This window comes from Castor canadensis, chromosome 1 (assembly GCF_047511655.1).
Source record: "Castor canadensis chromosome 1, mCasCan1.hap1v2, whole genome shotgun sequence".
In the NCBI taxonomy this organism is placed as follows: Eukaryota; Metazoa; Chordata; class Mammalia; order Rodentia; family Castoridae; genus Castor; species Castor canadensis.
The window spans coordinates 166,386,842-166,410,633 of NC_133386.1; positions in this window are offsets into that span (position 1 = coordinate 166,386,842).

A 23,792-nucleotide genomic window follows, 5' to 3' on the forward strand; every position below is an offset into this window, starting at 1 on the left:
GATCAGCTGGGGTGGGGAAAGATAAGAAAGAGCAACAGAAGGGCTGGGGACATGGCTTTCTTGGAATTAATAGCCCACTGGTGCCGAAAACAGACACACAAGAAACAGAAAATCTTGACAAGGCAATTTCTTTTGATCAAAAGGGTGCAAGCACGTGCTCACTCCTGCTAAGCAAACACGCAGGCACAAAATGGCTGACAGTGGCTCCTCCTTATATCTCTGACACAGTTGTACCTGCCCCTCACCTGGGATTTGTCCAGGTCAGAGATTCACAGTCTTTCCCAATCGGCTAAAAGGCTTGGGGGATGGGTTAGGGCATGTAGTTTGGTGGGCAGTGGAGTTGTACAGGAATCCAGAAGAAGAAGCAAGGACCATTTAAACATGCAAGTCACCTAAGATAGCGACCTGAGGAATTTTTAAGTAATGTAAGAGGGTAACAAATACTTTGATAGAAAAGATCATTTTTCTTACAGCTCTAATGGCAGAGCATCTGCTTAGGAAGTGTGAGGCCTGGTGTTTAAACCCCAGTGTTCCCACTCAAACTTTTTTGAAAAGAAAGCAGTATTTGGAAACTAAACAGAACACTACCTCTAAAAATTATTTAAAAAAGGAAAAATCAATAGAGGAGGTGAATGTGATGAAAGAACGTGATATGCATATATGGAAGTATCACAATAAAACCCCTCACCTTGTGCAATTAATATATGCTAATAAAATAAATTTTAAAAATCCATTCAGATCTCATCATCATTGATGACCTCAAAGGTTTCAGTGATTTCTTTTGTTCTCTTCTGGTCACCCTGGTCTGCTTTTCCACTTCATTAAAATTTCACTGAATCTAGATTTCTTAGGTTAAATGTTATCTTTGGACCTAACTCTCATTTCCTGGAACACATGTTGGTTCCATTCTTCAGTTTAAAATGTTCACAACCTTTGAAGAGTGTCTGCTCTTAGTCAATTTAAATAAAGCTAAGTAGACCTGTTTTGGCCCCCTGAGCCCTATCTTAGCCTCTCTCTACCAGGAATCAGAGACCTAAGGCCCTGATTTTTCTTTAATCCTTACTGTTCTCAAGGCTTTTAAATTATAACATTCTTTTCAGCTGATCATACCTTCCCTTTTTATTGTCTTTTTGTTTGCTTCTTATTCAATTTTACTAGTCATCTTATCAATTGTCAGGCTTTAAATCATCCCAACAAAGAGCAGTTTGGAAAGTTACAGCGCTAATATCCATTTGCTTTGGAGCTTCCTTCCCTCCTTCCCTCCCTTCTTTCCTTCCTCCCTACCTTCCTCCTTCCTCCCTCCCTCCTTTCCTTCTTCTCTACCTTTCTTTTTCTCTCCCCCCACCCTGAATCCAGATTTCTTAGGTTAAATGTTATCTTTGGACCTAATACCATTTCTTGGAACACATATTGGTTCCATTCTTTGGTTTAAAATGTTCACAACCCTTGAAGTGTCTCTGTGCTTTGTCAATTTAAATAAAGCTAAGTAGACCTGTTTTGGCCTCCTGAGCCCTATCTTAGTCTCTCTCTATCAGGAATCAAAGACCTCGTTTCCTTTGCCTCTCTTCTTGCTATCTCTTCCTCGACTTTATTTACTAGTCAGGTTTTACTACTCAGAAAACCTCTTCCTCAGTCATATAGATAACTCGGTAATTCATCTCAGAAATATATGACTCTCCTTGTCTTTGGATTCTCCCATGGCATGAAAAACTCCTTTAAATCTCTCTTCCCTTGGAAATCATAATTACTATTCAGAGTCAGACTCAAATGTTACCTTCTTTACCAAAATTGCTCACAGCTCACATCACTAATCCTTTTTTCCTTCTAAATAGTCAATTAAATTCATCTCTCGGACATTTGAATTTCCCACAAGATGGTAGCTGGACCATGTTAAGTTTCAGGTTAGATTTTTTTTTTTTTTTTTGACAAGGCTACTTCAATCAGGAGCACATATTTTCTATTTTTCCTTTTTATCAATACAGCAGCTCTTGATTTTCAGTGCTCAGATCCATCAGTTAATTAGGGAATGTCAAATGGTGATATAATTTTTTCCTCCATATTACTACTTGGAATACTTCTACCAATGAACACTTTTCTTCCATTTGCAGTTTAGTTATCTGGTGGTACAATCTGGTAGGAAAGACAGGATGGAAGCCAGATTTTTATTTATCAGATCTCAAATAATAAGTTGACTCAGTAGCATCCTACAAATAAGAATATAACCCACAATATCATTCAGTGACTGAACATGGTGGCTCAGTTCTATAATCCCATCTACTCTGGAGGTGGAGATCAGGATGATCATGATTTGAAGCCAGTGTGGGCAAAAAGTTAGTGAGGCCCCACCAGTAAGCCAGACATAGTGGCAGGCAGTTGTGATCCCACCTATGTGGGAGGTATAAATAGGTGAATACTGGTCTGCAGTTAGCCCTGGGCACAAACCTGTGACAATATCTAAAAAAGTAAAGTGAAAAGTACCACCAAAAGAAAATAATTTCAGTAATAAAATAATACATAAACATTTACTGTCCGATAAAATGAGATTATACCTGAAAAAGTTATAAATTGTTGCTAAATAAAAGCACATTTTAAAAAATTATTATTATATTATGGCATAATATCATATTTTTATTGTTTTATTATATTTACATTCCTAGTTCTGGGAGTAGACTTAAAAACATAGCTGTTGAGTGATTCCATCTTTTCTCTCAACTCCTAATAGTAAACCATTTCACTTTCTGTAAATGAGTATTGTACTCTTGCTTTATAGTATTGTGTAGTAAATAATAAGTTAAAACCATTGACATTCCTCTGCTTCTTACACCTTGGGAATCTCACCCTGTTTTCTATGTGTATTTGTGGGGAAGAAGGAACTAAGCTTTGAATTCATGGCTTTCGGGTTGCAAAGCAGGTGTTCTACCACTTGAGCCACACCTCCAGTCCATTTTGGAGATGGAGTCTTGTGAACTATTTGCTTGGCGGGCCTTGACCTGTCATCCTCCCTATCTCAATCTCCCAGGTAGCTAGGATTATAGGCGCCCTGATTCATCCAGTTCATTACTTAAAATATAATCTATAGGAAGTACGCAAAATTTCTCATTCATGTACTGAAGCCTTTACTTGGCTCTTGACTTCACTACCTAGATATCAAAAACTCAACTCTGATCTTCCTCCATCCCTAAAACCACTATAATCACAGTGTGTCCATTTAAAGCCTTCAGATGCTCAGGTAGACAATTTGGTGTTATCCTTGGGTACCCTCTTATATCCCCTGTTGAACCTTGATTCAAAATATGTCAGAATATCAACATTTACTACTTTCTCTACCTACCATCATGGCTCAGTCATCATCATCTTTTGTTTGGGTTATTGTAACCAGAGTAGTTTATTCTGGGCTGGTGGAATGACTGAAGCTGTAAGAATGCCTGATTAGCAAGGTTGAAGCCCTGAGTTCAAACCCTGGTGCTGCAAAAAAAAACCAAAAACAACAACAACAACAACAACAAAAAACTACAGAATATTCTAACTGTTCTTGTTCTTACTTCTTGAAGGCTAATCTCATGTTAAAATGGCAGATCTTGTACCCTTCCACCAAAAACCATCCAATTTTTGTTTCGTTTTTTTAAACAGAGTCCTGATGTCTAGCTTAAGTGGCTAAGTGGGTCTCAAACTCAGGATCTTCCTGCCTCATTCTCCAGAGTGCTGAGATTAAAGAAGTGTGCTACCACACCTAGCATCATATCTTCCTATGTCAGAATAAAGTACCAATCTTTCCAGTAGTTAATAGTCTCATCTCTTACTGTTAAAATCACACAAAAGTCATTATTCTTCCTTTAGTCAATAAATCACTTCCATGTTATATTTGTTACTGCCTCTGTCAGGGAAGTTTGTCCTCAGATTTTGTCTTGTTCTCTTACTTCATCAATTACCTTTCCCTACTCCTTTCTGATATTCTCTTCAAATACAGTTTAAGATTCACTTGCTTGTGTTGTTTATTTTCTATTTCCCTCATTAGATCATAAGATTCATAAAATACATAAAGACAGGAAATCTTATTTTCTCACTGTTTTATCCCTTTCTCCTAGAAGGGTGTTTGACAATAATTGCCAATAATATTTTATGGATTTAGCAAATGAATTCTGAACTTTGGTATTTAAGATCTTTAATTTCCTGTTTTCTAGTTTTCAGTTTGAAATTGCCTATTTATTTACTTTTCATAAATTGTAATCACCTGCTGAAATGCTCCCTTTTCTTGAATTTTGCAACTTTTCTTCTTCTTGATCATAGATTTTTCTATATATTGATCATAATTATTTGAAAATCATTTTTGGATAACTCCAGTAATCTGAATCACATACAGGTCTATTTTTATGCTATATATTTTACTTTGATTTTCAATAATTTTGTTTTGCTTTTGTACATCTGATAATTTTGCTCTGGATGATGGAAACTTCTCTAAAAGGTTAAGATATCTTCTATCAGGTACATAGGTAACAAGAAGATCTCTGCAGTCCTATTGAAAGTTGTTTAAGACTTTGATAGCAAGGGTTTGCTTTTGTCTCCCAGACACCATGTGGATGATGAGATTTGTTGTTAGGCCTCTCAATTGCTTTTATTATACCAAACAACAGAGAAGGAAACAGCACACATTTGCAGTTTTAGGACTTAGTCAGCAAGGGGGAATTTTCATGCAGAAGTTTGGTTGTTTTTCTTTGAATTTCCCTGTTCTCTAGTCTTTCTTTCTTTCAAATGTTAGCTCTTTTAGCTCTTCAGTAGCCTTAAACTGCAACCTCTATCTCCAAAGCAACATCTTTAAGACATTTTCTTTACTAAAACTTCATTGCTTTTATAAAAATAACATATGGTCATTATAAAAAACAAACATATATGGATATTCCTTACAATAATCATATCACAGTGATATGATTGCTATAATGATATTATTCTTTTATCTGTAGTATAGCTTTGCCAAAATAGAAATTCTGAGTCAAGGTGTGTGCATTTTAAAGGTTATTAGCTTCTGCTACATTACTTTAAACAATGCTTCTTCCCTTCTCTCTAGCAAGATATAATTACTGCTTTCCCACATTTTCTCTACAACAGAATGTGATCAACATTTTAAAATTTCCATAGACTGAAGTGGGTTAACAATGGATTTGTAATGTTGATTGTGATGCACAGATGACACACGCAGGAATTTCAGGTGCTCAGGGTTCTTGAGCCTGCTCTGAGAATGAAAGCACAGACAGACTCTAACAGCAGAGGTCGGAAAGATTTTATTTGCAGAGAATTTAGTTAGAGAAAAGAGAAGAGAAAGACTGTATATTGGGGAATGCAGGGGGACCCGGAAACCAGTGATCCCGTGGGTCAGGTTGGGGAGTGGGGTTTTATAGCCTATTTGCATTGCCTGATAGTGGAGATGCCTTTCAGATGCAAACAGGTGTTTCCTAGGGAGAAGAAGTGTCTCCTTGACCTCCTGAGGTCTGTCCTTCAGTCCTTCAGTTGGATTGTATTTTTGTATGTTCAGCTTAGTCTTGAGTTAAGTGTATTTTTAGTTTCTTGGTCAATTTTTTTCCTTTTTCTGTAATTGTTTTGTTTACATTCTTTGCATGTTAAATGATGTTGTTTATCTCATTAATATTGACTTATAGGAGTTCTTTGTGAACTAAGGTATGTTAAAGTTTTTTCAAATAATTTCTTAAATCTAAGAATTAGAAGCCATGCATTCTTTACTTCAGAATTCATAACCATGAACATTGTTTGGGCTTGAAAATGTAGATTTCCATGTGTTCTTATTAACAGAAGGAAACTGAGGGGTCATTAGAGGCAATTAGGTACAAGTAAGACTGTGGGAAACTTTCTTCGTGTGGAGTGACACATTGTGAGGTCACTCTCTGTCTTCCATTCTCAATATTTGAGGATTGTCTCTGTCCTTCATTCATTCAGATTCTTCCATAGAAGGTCATTTTTAGAACATATCAAAAGTTATGTGGTCAAAAGACAGTGTAGATTTTTTTTTTATAAAAATACGTGTGACTTCTAAAATAAACTGAAGCTAAAAATTAGTCAGTATGTACTAGGATTATAGAAACACAGACTACATCATTAAAATTTTATGCTTTTGAAGAAAGTATTTCCAGGTTTTCTCTGTACTATGGAAAGTTTCTAGCTTCTGAAACTGGAGAGATCTAGATATATAGTCACAGCTTGATAGGTAAATGACTTAAACTTTTTGAGATTTAGTTGCTGGAATTGTAAAACAGAGACAATCGTTACTTCAAAAGATGAATGTGAAAACTGGAGATAACATATGGAAAGTTCTTTGCATAGTGTGGGCACTCCTTAGGTGCTGTTTAAATGCTAATCAATTATCACCATAGCACTAATGTCAAAAAGACTTTTAACATTTGTATAGTTATAGTTTAAAAATGCTCAGACTTTTTCTTTTAACTTTTTAAGAATTTATATTTCTCTTCCAACTACTATTTGTTTATATTCATTACTATTCATCCTGGAGAACATCTTGGCATAGTACATTATTGATGACAATGCTTCCTGTCCTACTTTTTGTTTGGAAGCAAGATTAATTTATATGCTGATTAATTTGGAGGGGCTAGTCACCTTACTCATCTGCCTTTGTCATAGATCTCATTTTTTTGTAATCAATTTTCTTTAACCTTTATACACTGAAGGAGATGACACATGAACACATTACTTACATCCTTCATACTTTCATTCATAAGACAAACAGCTAATGGATAGAATGTAAAAAAAAATAGGTAAATTAGAACTTGTGTTGGAAACAACATTGTTCAAATTTATAAAGATTGATTTTGTGAAAATTCTTCTTGTGTGTATATGAATGAAAATAAGAATATGATGTATATTCATGGGTCATTAAATAAATATATATGAAAGTAGGAGGACACTATACCATAAAGTGTTTTTTCTTGCCTAAAATGCAAATATGAATTTAAGGTAAATATAGGAATTACAGATGGAATTTTTTTTCTAATCTAGCTAGATTTTTGCTAGCTTTATGTAACTTAGTTGATCTATTCTAGACTGAATTCAAACTAAGTTTTGGGATGCATTTTTTTCATGTCTTTTAGTCTAGGTATCTCAAGATTTTAACACTGATGAAATGTTCTTTTACATGACAATTTTATTATATTATCAACATTTTCCTTGAGTGACAGTTTGGGGATGCAATAGTAAAAATCACTGATTGATTGAGATTCTCAGGTTTTTTTTTTTTTTTTACTAACCATGAATAGGATACTTCAATGTTGATCATAATTCTGAAAGAAGTTGAATCATCCATTTCTCCTAACTCTAGTAGTCTTGAGCATTGTTGGATTTCTCTTAGCTTTTGTCACAAAGCTTTACAATATATAGACAAAAGATCATTTAGGGAAATAGAAAGTTATTAGGTGATATTGGGAAGAAAAAGAATAGGAAGGAAAGAAGAATAAAAGAGTGGGAGAGAAGAAAGGAGGTAGAGAAAGAGGAAAATAAGTAAGGAAAGAAAGGAAAGAGGGAAGTAGGGACAGAGAAGGGAAAAGGAAAAAAAAAAAACAAAAAATGAAGAAAGAATAAAGGAAAGAAATTACCAGACATTTCTTACTATGTCTTAGGTTAAGGGCTTATACATGACATTGAATTTTCACAGCCTGTGAAGTAGAAATATTCCCTATTTTATAGAGGCATGGCTATGTAGTACTCATACAAAGAATGTTCAATTGCTGGGCATGAAGTTACCCCAAAGCTGCCACACATTGTTTCTTTATTGGTTGGTGTTCTTGACTTTATTTCTTGTCTCGGCTCCATAAGCACCATGAGCACACTCTGTGAGCTTAATTTTGGTTACAAAGATTTAATATCAATTTTAACTACAGATGGCTAAGCAATTAGGTAATTCTGTTTCTCCAGTGGCAGCTTGTCAATGTAGTTCTGATAAAGTCACTGTAGCTAGAGGTCACACGCTTACCGAGGACTCCAAATCATTTATTGTTTGGGATCTAGCCCTTAACTAAAACACAAAAAGAAAATAGAATATGGTTTTGGGTGAGTCTCCAGTTCCGGACCCAGACCAACAGGGTTTGAATCTCAGTTCTGCTACTTAGGATAGGATATCCTTGGGCAAATTGCTTAACCTTTCTAATGTTTTCATCTGTAAAATGAGTATGATAATAATATGGAAGTCAAAAATATTTTCCTGGCAGTAATCAGTTGAGATGCAAAAGTATCTTGGCCCATACAAATATAATGACTACTGTTACTATTATTTTCATTATTTGTGAAGTTCACTCAAGCTTTGAAACTCAGCAATTACAGAAGATGATACTCTTATGGGCATACTGCTACTTTGCTGAAACTTCCCTGCATTCCAACCACATTAACCTCTTGTTCTTGTAGTGCTTACCTTCTTTGCATGTGCAACTTCTTATGCTGGGAACTGATTGAGAATCAACATTCATCTCAGCAATGTGTTTGTCATGAAGTTGACTATTCCCTCTTCCTCCCAAAGAAGGAGATAAACAGTTTCTCTATACCTCTATTGTGACACATCACTGCATACATTGTTTTTTTCTTTCTTTCTTTCTTCTTTTTTTTTTTTTTTAATTAAGACATTTTCATTGTACAGGGGGATTCGTTGTGATGATTCCAAACATGGTTATTATTATACATTGGTTAGATCACCCTCACCATCTTTCCCCCTCAGCCTCCTCCTCACCTCACTTAAAGCAATTGCAAGAGGTTTCTTTGTTCTATCTCATATAAGTGTATTATAAAAGTGCTATTAACACCTGCCCATCAACAACTTTATTGGAGGGAGGGGTGGAGAATATAGAATATCTTGCTTTTTTTTTTGCCTTCTGAGCACATAACAGTACCTGTTACACAGAGGGCTGTCATTAAGTGTTAAAAGAATAAATGAGCTTGCTACCAGGAGAAATGATCCAGGGAAATAAGCTGAATATAGCCTAGGGACCTGAGAATTGAAAGGTGGGTATGCAGCCATGGCCAAGACTCAAATTATCATGTAGCTGTATAAGAAAACTTATATTTTATGTTTCTTACTAAAAATATGTACTAAGCCCTTTATATTTGACATTTTATTTAATATTTACAAAAAGTCATGAAATATATTAATACTAAGTTCCATTTTATTAACAACAAAGAAAGCTTAGAGCATTAAGTAACAGAGGCATGATTAAGAAACACAGGTATGATAATTCAATGGAATTAGAATCCTGATCTCTAGGACTTCAACGCTACACTCCATGTTCTAAATGATGTTACATGCACACTGCCTTTCAGATTGATTTAGAGTTTTTTTTTCCACGTAAATTATTTTACCTTGTTTAAGTTAAGAGTTGAGATGTCTCTTTAAAGTCAATCTCATTTGCAATGAAGTCTAGCTCATCCATTCTAATGTTTTTCGAGTAGCATGAAGGACTGCACATTGCTTTTTAACCTTTTCTTTTATTTAAAAAAAATGACATTTTTTTCAAATATCTATAGAATCAGAGAGAAAATCATATTTAGAGTTTTTAAATAATGGACTAGAAGAATAGCTTACATGGTAAGAGCGTCTGCCTTGTAAATGTGAGGACCTGAGCTCAAGCCCCAATACCACCAAAAAAAAAAAAAAAAAAAAAAAAAAAAACCATATTAAATAGTGCCAATTCCATTTTGTTTTAAAAAAAAATCTTGAAGCAACTACCAAACTGAAGAAAAAATTGACAACTTTTACTCCTTTGAAAGTCATTAGTAGGAGGGTATTGTCACCTTATTCATGCTGAGCAGTTGGGTTAGGACAGAAGCCCTGCCTTATTTGGCTACTGTCAGTTGATAAGGAATCAGGTCATAGATGCTGAACTAGAACAGGGTCTTCTAAGAGACTTGGCTTGGGTTCTAATTTTGTGCAAATTAGTAGAAGGTAATAAAGATATGAACTAGATATCTTGGTTTGAATATTTTCCAAAGGTAGAATTTATTAGGCTATTGAAATCCTGGAAAACAAGAATTATAACCTATGCATTTCTAAACTGAACAATTTAAGATAGATTAGAATGAAAGCTGTGGCCAAAGCTCCTAACAAGAAGGCCTCTTTCTTACCAATAGGCAGTGTATTGTAGTAGTTCAGGTGTGGAGGTTTTGATAGCCAGCTTTTTTTCTGCATAATAGGATGTGAATCCAGACTTATTTATCAATCTAAGTTACCACTCGTCCAAAATAGGATACTTTGCATATGCTATCAATGTTTTTACTCCATTGCTGTAACTGTGTCAAAGGAAAAGAATTTTCTTCAATTTTCAGGTAAGAAAGAGTGGGAAATAGAGGTTAAGATCAGGTTATTTGATGGGTTAGGAATTTTGACTGGTGTGTGGTCTTCTGGATGCCCCATATTCATCATTTTATGCCCTCCAGCCTACTACCTTCTAATGTGAGATGCTTATACCTTCAGGATAGGAGAATCTATGAGATTCTCCATAGTTTATGGGATTGGAGCTTGCTCTTCTGTGAAACAAACAGGGGCTTCTGAGTTGGGCTCTAACCACATGGGACAATAAATTCCCCTTCTCATTTTTATTTCTTCCAATGTCCAGAAGAAGGATCTTACAAGACAGCAGGCCAGTGTTCTGTAGTTATATTCTTCTCACAATTCAAGAGGAAAAAAAAAAAGACCTCATTGGGAATATAGATAAATCATCTCATAAAACCTGGTTTTCACCTACCCCATTTCTTATTTTTAAAACTAAGATAGTTCTTAATATTTGAGCACTAAGTATTTTCCCAGTTTTGTATAAAATTATTCATATGTTTACTTTCTTATATGGTTTTATTTTGCTTTTGGGTCTTTTTGTTTCTGTTTTAATGTCAACATAAAGCCTTGCTTCAGCTACTACTATTAGAGATTCTACAAGTTCAAGTGTAATATATTGAGCATCACTGAAAGCAGCTCCATATCATACTGACCTTCCTGGAGAAGGTACAGTGAAACTCATTGGTTTAATCATTGCATTCCATAGAGGGTGATGTCACTTAAGCAGCTCTCCTCTCAGTGCCAGGAAATCAGCTCAAAGTATTTTTGTTCAGATAAGTGAACATGCTTGTCATAGCTTACTTATGCCTGTTAAATCTTTCTATGAAATATTTTACAGAGAAGTATGTAAATATTTTGACTGCTTGTGCCATTCTTTTCAGACTGCTTTGTAGATTACACATAGATCTCTATATGAAACAGGAAGGAAAAGCAAGATGAAATTTCTTAATGTAGCATTTTTCATTAATGAAGACAGAAAGACTGAAAGACTGTTCTTTAAAAACAGAATCTTAATGTAAATAGCCAAGTAAAGTGATATATGCCCCCATGGGTTGGCCTCAAAGTGATATCAGTATTATGAAAGTAAGTTATGAGTTTTCAGTACAGCATGTCCTCTTACCTTTCCTTCCTCACAGCTGATAAGTTTAACTGGGGTTTAAGAGCAGAAGATTTGCCAAGTATAAATTAGGAGAAACTTTGTATGTAGCAGGACTTTTACTGGTTTGCTACATTTTAGATGAATAAAGGTCTAGAAACCAACATTGAATTTTGGGACTATTCAGTGATTGTGCTACATTCTGAAGTAGATAGGGCAGAGACAAGTGAAGAATTTTCTCAACTCAGTTCTTACTAACTTTATGCAGTCAGGTGTTCTTTATACTTTAGCTATTTGTTTAACTTTTTCATGAGTATCATTGAAACAGTTAATATAATGCTATGAAATTTGAGACACTATGAAGAGAACCAATATCATGGGAAATTGTGCCCTTCTACTACCTGTGGTGTAACTGTAGATGTATGAATATTTGTCAAATGACCACATCTTCTGTATTTTTCAATGGAAACCATTTTATTCAATTTTTGTGGGTTGAAAATGTTATAGTATGATCTGGCTGAGCAATGCATTTCATCACTGACACTTGCTCATGACTGTGGAGATAAACAAAGCATCAGTCAGGGTTCCTGGTATGAAGAAACAGACCATCTCTGGCCATAACAAAAAGAAGACACATAGGAAAGATATCAGGGTTGTTTAGAATTGACATTTGGTTGGTCATTTACGGATTAGAAAATGAAGAGCTGTGGATTAGGCAGCAGGAAATGCAGGCAGTTGTATTACAGCAACCATCTGATCTATGAGCTCTAAGTGTAGTTGGGATTATTCCCCTCCCCTATTTCTTCATTCTTCACATTACTAATTTCAGATTCAGAGTCCCAGAACAAATACTTTGCTAACAAAACTTAGTTCATTCAGCTGATCTGAGGTATAGCCAGGTAGAAGGCGGTTCCAGCTTCTATAGTCTCAGATGACACATTCTGAACTGGCACACAGCGAGGAACTAATACAGTAATGAAGAGTGAATAATCATCAGTCAAAAAAGTGACAAATGTCTATTCCAAAGAAATACTGACTTGGAAGTCATGATGGCCAAAATTTAGACCAAAATTTATTAATAGATAACCGTGAAAACTGTGAAGCTTTGGAATAAGTTATTTGTACTGTCTTTATCTCAGTATTTATAATGACAAATGTGACTTGGACAAGGGATGGGAAATAGGTAGCACTTACAATGCTATCTTTCTTGTTTCTATAGCAGACATCACTAGTCAATTATTTGTATTCTTTCTGGTTGAGACAAGACATGACCTTAGAATTCTTCCCAATACAGTGCTCCAGCAGTAACTACCAAGTTATTAGAGTTGACGAATGAAATAAAATCTTGGAAGCATCTTTGAACTATAGGCTAATGATTTGTCCTTAGAGTGCCAATGATCTCTGAAGTTTCAAAACTAAGAAGTATTGTTACTTGAATTATTCTAGAAAATTAGAAAGAACTTACACCAGGTAGAGAAAGACTCATAAAATAACTAATCTAGTAATATCTGATTGAAATAAAATAAAATATTTTAAAATTTGACAGGTTTCATCATGAATGTTGAGATGTTGAAAGAAATTCTTCCAGTATGGACTGCTGTACTGTTCCTCCTCTGTCACAAATTTGAGAGTTTTGAGGTCATAAGTTCCATTCTTTGAGCAAAAGAAAAATAAGATATTGGACAGAGGTTTAAAACCATGAATTATATTGTTGATTGTAAATAAATATAATTTTATCTTGTTAATGATAAAGAAATTACCTTTAATTATGAATTATATTGTTTATGGTAAAAGAACTATTGTTTATCCTTTAAAGCTTATAAAGCATGAGATTTTTAATTGCTCCAAAATCTATCCTAGAATTTACTAGAATATATGTTATTAAACAAAATAGCAGATTTAACTATTATGACCAAATAGGCATATCTACTTAGCAGCCTTTTTGCTTAGTAATCTATGAGTAATGAGGTATTATAAATTTTTTTAGATATTATTGATAGTTTGGAATCTATTTCTAGGCCTGACATAAATTATTTGAAGCTTTGTCATATATCATTGCCTTTGGCCTAGTTAAAACTTTCCTCCCTGTGTGGTTGTTGTGATATAGCCTGCTGGTTCTTGATCCCAGTAATCTGACACTTGCTGACTATGATAAACTTAATGGTTAACCATAGGACCTTATAAGTAAATTACCTCCTCAAATGTGTTTTCTTTAAACGAGCACATCCATAACCCCTGAAGGAAAGCTTGAACCTTAATAAAAGCATAGTCTCATGGGATTTTCTCTCTCTGCCTCTCCTTACCCTGCTTGAGCTCCCTGCTGTCCCCGACCTCTTGTCAGCCTCTGGAGCCAACTCTCTTCTCTTGAGGATCTTGATCTTCTAATATTTCATCTATATTGTCATCTTGCCTCCTTTGTGTCTTACCTGACCAGCATGCTTAAATATAATTCTCCTTCTTGTCAGAACCTTCTTAGAGAGCAACTGTATTGGTAGGAATAAACTGGACACAAGTCAGACAAGAGATTCAAGGGCTTCTTGCAGTATAAAAGACTTTCCTGTGAGAGGAACACCTGTTCCTGGGTTAAACACTTAGGTATAGGCTATTCACCTGGATAAAGGAACATTCTGTGAAAAGCACATGTCACTTTCCCAGGAGCAGTGTCAGGGCCACTCTTCAGAGATCTCAAGACCACATTAGAGAAAAATCACAACTTGAGTCTTTTGTATCTAGGTCCTTTTTAAGCATTTCAAACTATTATTCAGATGAGACTGATTTAACATGTAGAGCAAGTGACATCAGTTGGAATGACTTGGTACCCAAGAATACTCAAATAGGGAGCAGCATCCCTTCTCCACTCTGCAGGTTTCCATTTTCTCCCCAGGAACTATGAGTTGTATTTGTGTTCATCCACACTTCAATGTTTTTTTGAAATGGCAAAAATTTGTAATATGGCATTGATCCATGCCAGGAAAATATAGTTCTAATTCAAGGGAAATTTTTGGTATGAACAATCCAGAAAAAAAGTCTTTATTAAATAGGGAAAGGGAAAGCAGAGGGTGATGGAGGGTGAATATGATCAAAGTACATTATATCTGTGTATAAAATAGCATAATGAAACTCACTAAAACTGTACAATAAAGGGAAATGAAAGAGGGGTGATAAAGAAGAGTAACAGCAGGGGTGAATTGATCAAAGTGCATTATATGCATGTGTGAAAACATCACAATGAAATGCCTTTAAATAATTAATATATGCTAATAAAATTGTAAAAATAATTTTTGAATACCAGTTTTCTGTAGGGGTAACTGTTAGCTTCACAGGTCATTCTTCCTCTGTGGTACATTAGTAGAATATAAAAAGTAGCATAAATTCTTGTCATTCCTGTATGCATGCTTTCCAACAATTCAAATTTGTAACTCCTTCCATAAAGAAAGATGAGCTCTGTCTCCTTTTTCCTTGAATATGGGTTGACCACATGTCTTACTTTGGTCAAAGGGTTGTTAGCCCAAGTGATACAAGCAGAAGCTTGAATATTGCTTCTTGGGGTTATGTTTTTACTTTTCTTGAGAACACTGAGGCTGCTACCACGTGAATTTCCCTGGATTAGTTTTCAAGCTAATGAGAGACTTGTGACAATTTATCTCCGTCATTCTAGTTAGCATTCAGCCAATTAGTCACATTAGTGAGCCCTTCCTACACCATTCAACTCCACCAGAGCTAGCCCATTATGTACTGTCCAATTAACTGTCAGAATCATTACAAATAATAAATCTTATCTGTATTAAGACATTAAGTCTTGGAATGAACTTTTAAGTAGCAAAATACATCCTCTGTAGTTCCTTTTAGCTTCCTCTCTCATCCCCCAGGATGAATTTGCTTGCTTTCTTGGGTGGAGGGCAGGAGGGGAAGCAGAAGTAATCTTTGGAAATGCCTCAGATCTTCCACTGATTCACAATGAATAAGATATATCCTAAAATGCACTGGAAAAGAGTACTAAATGCCCTACGAGTAATTCCTTCCTCCCTCCCTTCCTTCCTTCCTTCCTTCCTTCCTTCCCTCCTTCCTTCTTTCCTTCCTTCCTTCCTCCCTCCCTCCCTCCCTCTCTCTCCTTTCTCTCTCCCTTTCTTTTTTTCCTCTCTTCCTTCCTTTCTTTTCTTTCCTTTCTCTCTCTCTCTTTCTTTCTTTTCTTTCCTTCTCTCTCTCTTTCTTTCTTTTTCTCTGGTACTGGAATTTTGAACTCAGGATCTCATGCTGGCAAGGTAAGTGTTCTAACACTAAGAGCCAAGTCCCTAATCCCATAATAGTTTTTTTCTAAATGAAAACTGAGTTAGGAATTTTTGATTTGCATTTAATTTAAAGCATTTTTTTAAATAAACAACCTATATTGGAATCCTTTTTTAGGCATTGCAATAATTAAAGTATCAAATGCTTTAATATGTACAATGAAAACTTCATAACTTCAGTTAATTTCAAATTATTGCAAAGAAAGTAATTGGTCAGGTTAATCTGCCATGTGGATTTGAAGTAGCAAAAAGCAAAAAAAGAACAGAAGATGTTCTCAAAGAGAGAGAAAAAGAGTACCTTTTTCTTACTGATATAATACCTTACTGATCAGGAGCTAGATATTGGTTTACCTGTACAGTTTACAAAGTTTTTGTTTGAGACCTTTTGTTCTAGATTCTAGCCTCCCAAGCTGTATTTTATCCTGCAACTCAGGGCCAATTGATTTGTCTCCTCTTTCACTCTTAGGCTATTTCTAACGCGACATCAGACTGTTTTCCCTGGAATTTTCAAAACATAGAATTTTCTCGAACATATTCAGCTGTTTTGATTGTGTATCCTGGTACCCTTTTAAAATAGCTGCTTTGTTTATGTATACATGAATGTTTGGGAAGAATGGTAAAGCAAGTTAATCCATGATCAGAGACATAGTGTCTAAATGATATGTCATGACTGCACTTACAAAAGTGCTTGATTTTATCATTATATTTCAGTAAAGTGATAGTGCTTTGAGGTATATAAAAATTTACATAGCTCTGAAATTCTTCAGGTCATTAGTATAATATCAGTTCTTTATCAAGAACCATAAAGTTGACAGAAAGCACTAGACTCATGTCTAGGCATAAAGTAATACTGGTGCTGCATTCTCTAGAATTAAAATACCTAAGCTCAACATAGAACCACAAAGTTTTCTGCAAAAGAGGGAATAGGGTCAAAATGGTTTGTATAGCAGAAGGTTTTGAAGAATCTGCTTGGTTTGGAAAATTCAAATGATCAAAAGTAAGACTCGTAAAGTTCTCATCATTTTTGGTCTAACATCCCTTAGGTTTGACATAGAAAGTATAGTATTTTCTTTAAAAGTCAGTAGACTCCATGAACGCTTTTATCAACCTCTCTCTAAAATTTTCCCTTCAAAATAAGTACACTGAACATGTCTTGGAGCATATACTAGCTGTTAAATTGGGCAAGGTCTTGTGAAATGCATTTGCTTCTGAAATTCAAGCAGCAGGAACAAGAGGTGGTTTGGAGGCATATATTCTCTTAACTTCCCAGTTGGGACTGGCTATATCAAGAGGGAAAAGCTCTAACAGAAATATATTCTATGTTAACAGTGTATAAAACAAATTGTACCCTGACCTTTTGTTCTAGGTAACTTGGAATCCCTTATACTTTCTCAGAGGGACAACAGACAAAAAATAATGAGTCATCTGGGATCTTGGAATGAGATGAAACCTTGCTGATTATAGTAAGTTGATAGAATTTATGAAAAAAATGACTCTTCCTGACTGTTGCTGAAAAGACATTCAAAACTGGGGTTCTAGTGCAGTCTACTTTATTCTCAATATCCAGTACAGTCTGGGTAAAGCATCAAACTTGACTGTGACCAGTGTGGTAGCCAAGAATTCCTTCTTTCTTAATTCTTCTTTCAAAAGTAAGGGAGAATTCACATGACTTTCAACATGATTTCTATCCCCTAGTTGGTATCCCCAACTGTATACAATAAAAATCAGTCTTATATCATCAGCATTTCCAGTGTTTGTGTGGGAGTTATGAAAAGATAAGTTGCTTTCAAGAGATCTTTCAGACAAGGACAACATAGAATTATCTTCTTCCCATTCAACTGTCCTAGAGGCAATCATTGCATTTAGTTATCCCCTGGAGTTATAACAATGCCAGTAATGAATTGGTGGTTCTGCAAGAATTCCCTGAGAATCTTGTGTAGTATATAAAAAGCACTGTGTTGGTATAGTTGGGAGTTCAAGAGAAATAAGACTAAACCTTTGATCTTAAAGTAGGATCAAATGAACGTACTTCACTTAGCTCTCAAGGTAGGTCTAGGTTTTGATTAAATATAAGTGTGATACTTGTACACTTTGAAGATAGAAATTAGTTCATTTTTAGAGACTTCTTAATCCTGCCTACTGGCATAATATATTTATTCATAATATAATTTTAATTTAATTTTCTTTTGCACTGGGTGGGGTATATTATGGCATTTACAAAAGCTCTTACAATATATCAAATATATTCAATTCACCCCCTCCTGAGTACCTAGCATTATGTAATCTTAGTTGTTCATTTCAGAAATATTTATTAGATGTCTGTTATATGCCAGACACTTGTCTCAGAATATAGCAATGAGCAAAATGGGCAAAAATATCTTCCCTGTGGATTTTCATAATGGTGGGAGGCAATGCTGATGAAAAAATGAAGTTAATATTGCAAATTAAGTGGAATAAAATTACAGAGAAAAATAAGTCAAAGAGTCATTAGTATATGTTTATGTATATTTTGAGGTCACCAATTTAAAATTGAACCATGACTAACATTATTATTTTGGATGAAAGTAATTAAACAGACATGCTCATGGAATTGAACGCAGGACTAGAATTTTGAATTTTATTTTAATTCACTTGAAATCAGTCTTACTCTATTTGATTACCTTGCTTTGCATTTTCAAAACACAAAGAATAAATACACATGACTGAATTAAGGATTCTGACATGGCGAGAATATTCTGGATTATCTAAGTGTCTTCCATATAATCAAAAGGGTCTTTGTAAGAGGGAGGCAAGAGGGTCAGAGTCAGGGAATGAGATACGATGTAGAAAGCACAGGAGCGAGGGAGAGATTGATAGAGGGAGGGAGAGAGTTTTGCAGAAGCAGTGTGTTGGTGGCTTTGGAGATGGAGGAAGATGACTGGAACCACAGAGTGCAGGTGACCTCAAAGGCTCAAAAGAACAAGGAAATGTGCTTTCCCCTTGAACTTCCAAAAGAAATTCAGGGCTGGGCACACCTTCATTTTGATCTTTAGAACCACAAGATAATAAACTTGTGTTGTTTTAAGCCACTATGTTTCTGGCAATTTGTTACAGCATAAAAAGGAAATGAATACATTTATTGACTACCTTTCAATTTTGCCATTTTGAAAATATCAATGGGAATTAAATTAAGCATGTTAAAATTCAGATCAGACTTGGTACAAATAGACTTGAGGCATATAGATACTACAGTTTGTTTTTGCTGGTAAATTATCCCTGGGTGTTGGAGATTTGGATGTGGATATTTTTTAGGGGGCCATTACTCTGTCTGTCATAGTGACTTTATTTTCTGTGTTATTCATTAAATTTGAAATGTTTATTACTTTTAGTCATTAAAAGATACTGTGAGAAAAAAGAATAAATATTTCATAATCAATTACCTTTATATATCAAATATTTGTTTTCCAAAGTATAACATACACATGTCATTCTCAGGAAAATGTAATAACATATACATGAACTGATAAGGATGGAAGTATCCATGAGGTACAAAACTATTATACGGATGAGGATTCTGTCATCTTGAAATAGAATACCACTTAATTTAAATCATGTGACAAAGCTTACTTATTTTATCATTAACTTTGCTTTATACGCTTTTATAAATTATAGATATTTTAATGAAAAGTTCTTAAATATTATTACTAAAAATGTGTAGTATAAAAGTTCACAAGTTGTGAAAGGAGATTACAATGAAGTCTTTCTTCCATTTTTTCCTCCCTGGTTTCCTCCCTTGATAGTAAGTGTATATTAAATTTGTGTGTAAACAGTATAAAGGCAAATCTTAGCAATCTCTATATACTGTTCATCATCATGGTTTTCATGAAAAAATACATTTTTGAGATATTTCCTTATGGATATGTAGAGAGAACTGCCTCATTCTTTTTAAAAATTATTTTTGACAGAATTGTGTATGTTTAACATATACAATGTGATATTTTGATATGCATATACATTGTAAAATACCACCATAGTCAATATTATTAATGTATCCACCACCTCACATAGTTGTCTTTCTGGTGATATTCAAGATCTACATTTTTAGCAAATTTCAAGTATGTATAATGCAGTATTATAGTCACCATAGTGTACATTAGGTCTCAACAATTTATTTATTCATGCAATGGAAACTTTTTGCCATTTGAAGAACATCTCCCCATGTCCCCAAACTCAGCCTGACAATTTCCATTCTACTCTCTTCTGCTATGAGTTCCACATGTAAGTGAGATCATGCAGTATTTGTCTTTTTGTGCTTGACTCATTTCATTTGATATGGTGTCACGTTCATCCATATTGTCACAAATGACAGGATTTTCTTCTTTTAAAAGGCTGAATAATAGTCCGGTGTGTGTGTGACATTACCTTTATCAATTCAGCAGTCAGTGGACACTTAGGTTGATTCCATATCTTATTATGAATAATGCTGTAACAAACACTGGAGTGCAGATATCTGTTGGATATTACCTGGAAACAAAGACGCTTTTATTTTTCCCTTTCCAATTTTGATACGTTTTATTTCTTTTTCTTGTTTAATTTCTCTACATAAGACTTCCAGAGAAAAGTGGACTTTATTTCACAATAGCAAATATAAATTGTCTTCTTTCTGATAACAGGGATCATACTTTCATTGCTGAGTATGATATTAGTTATAGGTACATCACATATGTTTAAGTTTGAGGCATGTTCCTTCTTGTGATTTATTATGACAAGATTTTGAATTTTGCTGTGTAGTCTTTCTGTCAATTGAGAGGATTTATAATCGTACTAAGGCTTAGACCTGGGGTATTTCCACAGTCCCTCTTGCTCATTTAGTGTGCTGTCTTCAGCTGCTATTCTTCAAGGACTTCTTTGTCAAGGGGAAACAGTCAAGAGTTTCCTATCAAATCCACAGGGAATTAAAAATATGGTCCAAGTATCCCTTGGAACTTGTTAGAAATGCATTTTTTCTGGTCCTCTTCCAGGTCAGTTGAGTCAAGATTGTGTAATTTTTTTCTTTTTCTTTATTCTGTTAATATATTATATTAGTTGATTTTTGTGTGCTGAACTATCCTTGTATTTGAGGGATAAATCTCACTTTTTGTGGGTTTATCTTTCAAAATATGATGTAGAATTTGTTTTCTTAGCATTTTGCTGAGAAATTTTGCATCTGTGCCCATCGTGGATCTGCTCTATAATTTTCTTACACTGTATTTGTATCATGACAATACTAGCCTCGTCGTATCCTTCCATCTTCAACTTTTTGGAAATGTCTGAGAAGGACAGAGGTTAATTCTTTTTTAAAGATTTGGTTGAATTAACCAATAAAGCTATCAGGTTCTGAATTTTCTTTGGTAGGAATTTTTAAAAATAAATTTAATATTCTTGTTAGTTTTTAGTATGTCCAGATTTTCTGTTTCTACATGATTCAGTCGTGGCTGGTTTGATGTTTCTTAAAATTTATCCATTTCTTCTCAATTAATTTGTTGGCATACAATTATTCATAGAGGTGTGATACAGTCCTTTCTATTTCTTTGGTGTCAGTTGTAATTAATTTTTTTTTCATTTATGAATCTGGTGCTTTATGAGTTTTCACTCTTTTTTCTTAGTCTACCTGAACTTTACTAAGGTTCGTTGTTGCTTTCAAACACCCAATTCTTAGTTTTATTGATTTTTCCTGTTGTTTTTCTAGCCTATATTTCACCTTTATTCTACCCTAAATTTAATTATTTCCTTCTACTAACTTTGAGCTTAGTTTGTTCTTTTTCTAGTTCCTTGAGGCTTAAGTATATGTTATTTGAGATTTTTTTCTTAATGCAGATTTTTATTGTTATAAATTTCACATAGTGAGTTTTAATACATTACGTTCCCATTTTTGTTTTTCCCTAAATACTGATTTCCTTTTTGCTTTCTTCCTTCACCCATTGGTTTTTCAGGGATGCATTTATTGTATTTATTTTCCACATACGTGTAAAATTTCCAGTTATCTTCCTGTTATGTTTTGTTTATTCCATTGGGATATTAAAGGTTACTTGATATGATTTCAATCTTCTTACATTTATTAAAGCTTGCTTTGTGGCTTAACATACTTTCTACCCTGGAGAAGGTTCTGTGTACTTGGGAAGAAGGTTTATTCTGCTGCTATTGGACAGACAGTTCTGTACATGTATGCAGGTCTATTTGGTCTAAATGTAGTTTGAAGCCAATGATTCCTTATTTATTTCTGCCTGGAGGACCTATCTATAGTCAAAAGTGGGATATTGAAGTCCCTTTCTATTATTGAAACTGCTAATGTTCTTAATTTCTGTTGATTCCCTAATAATTATAAATTTTTCTCTTCATTTATGTTACTATTTTCTTTATATATTTTGTTGCTCTAATTTTGGATGCATATATATTTATGAATATTATATCTTCTTGATGAATTGGTACCTTTTCATTATATAGCAGCCTTCTTTGTTTCTTGTAACAGATATTGATAAAAATATATTCTGTCTTATATTAGAATAGCCAGCAGCAAAAACTTGTGCTGTAATTTGATTGTCATTATGACAGTATTGGGTATTGAGATCTTAAAGAGGTGTTTAGGTAAATCTATGGGGGTGGAGACCTCAAGACCTAAGTGTAAAATTAATGTGTTTTGTATGTGAGGTGGAAATGAATTCAGGGGATCCAGGAATGGAATTTTGTTTGAATGTCTATCTTCTCCAAAACCCATGCTGAAATTAAATTGTCTTTGTAGTACTATTAAGAAGTATGAGGAGTGGTGAAGTGGCTCCAGTGGTAGAGTGTCTGCCTAGCAAGTGAGGCCTTGAGTTTAAACCTCAGTACTGCTACACACAAAAATAGCAAGTGAATACATTTAATGGGTGATAAGGTCTTCATGAGTAGAATCAGTGCCAGTACAATAGAATTTCAGCCTTTTCCCACTCTTTTTTGCCGTGTAATTCTTTTCACCATGTATCAAGATGGCCCTTGCAAGATATCAGCTCTGTGATACTGGATTTTGCAGCCATTGGAATTATGATGAAATTATTTCTGTTTTTTTATAAATTTCCCAGCCTCAGGTATTCTGTTCTAGAAGCACGTATTGTACTAAGACACCACTCCTGTTCCCTTTTGCATGTAATATTTGCATGTAATATTTTTCTCATCCATTTTCTTTCAGCTTACTTGTGAAGTTTAAGTTACAAGTTTCTCATAGAAAATGTATCATTGAATCTTTCTTTCTTTCTTTTTGCACTATGGAGCTTGAACTCAGGACCTTCACCTTGAGCCATTCCTTCTGAGCAGCTAAGATTACAGACATGAGCCACTGGCACCCGCCTGAATCTTTCTTTACAATTTTTTTTTTTACCCACTGTGTCTTTTGACTTGAGAATTCAATCCAGTAATTACATTCAAAGTGATCATTGATAGTTAATGATTCACTAGTTACACTTCTTAAATTATTTTCTAGGTTTATTTTTAGTTTCTTTCTTCCTCTTATCCTGTCTTCCTGTAGGATTTAATTATTATGGTGGAGTGCTTTGATTCTTTTACATTCTGTGTATCTACTACAGGTTTATTTGTGGTGATTGTTTAGAATTTTATAAGTTATAACAGTCTATTTTAATTTTGTAGCTACTTAACTTGTACTGTTCTCCCTCATATGTGGACATTAGATCAAGGGCAAACACAACAAGGGGATTGGACTTTGAGCACATGATAAAAGCGAGAGCACACAAGGGAGGGGTGAGGATAGGTAAGACACCTAAAAAACTAGCTAGCATTTGTTGCCCTCAACACAGAGAAACTAAAGCAGATACCTTAAAAGCAACTGAGGCCAATAGGAGAAGGGGACCAGGAACTAGAGAAAAGGTTAGATCAAAAAGAATTAACATAGAAGGTAACACACATGCACAAGAAAGTAATGTGAGTCAACTCCCTGTATAGCTATCCTTATCTCAACCAGCAAAAACCCTTGTTCCTTCCTATTATTGCTTATACTCTCTCTACAACAAAATTAGAGATAAGGACAAAATAGTTTCTACCAGGTTTGGAGGGGGTGGAGGGGAGAGGG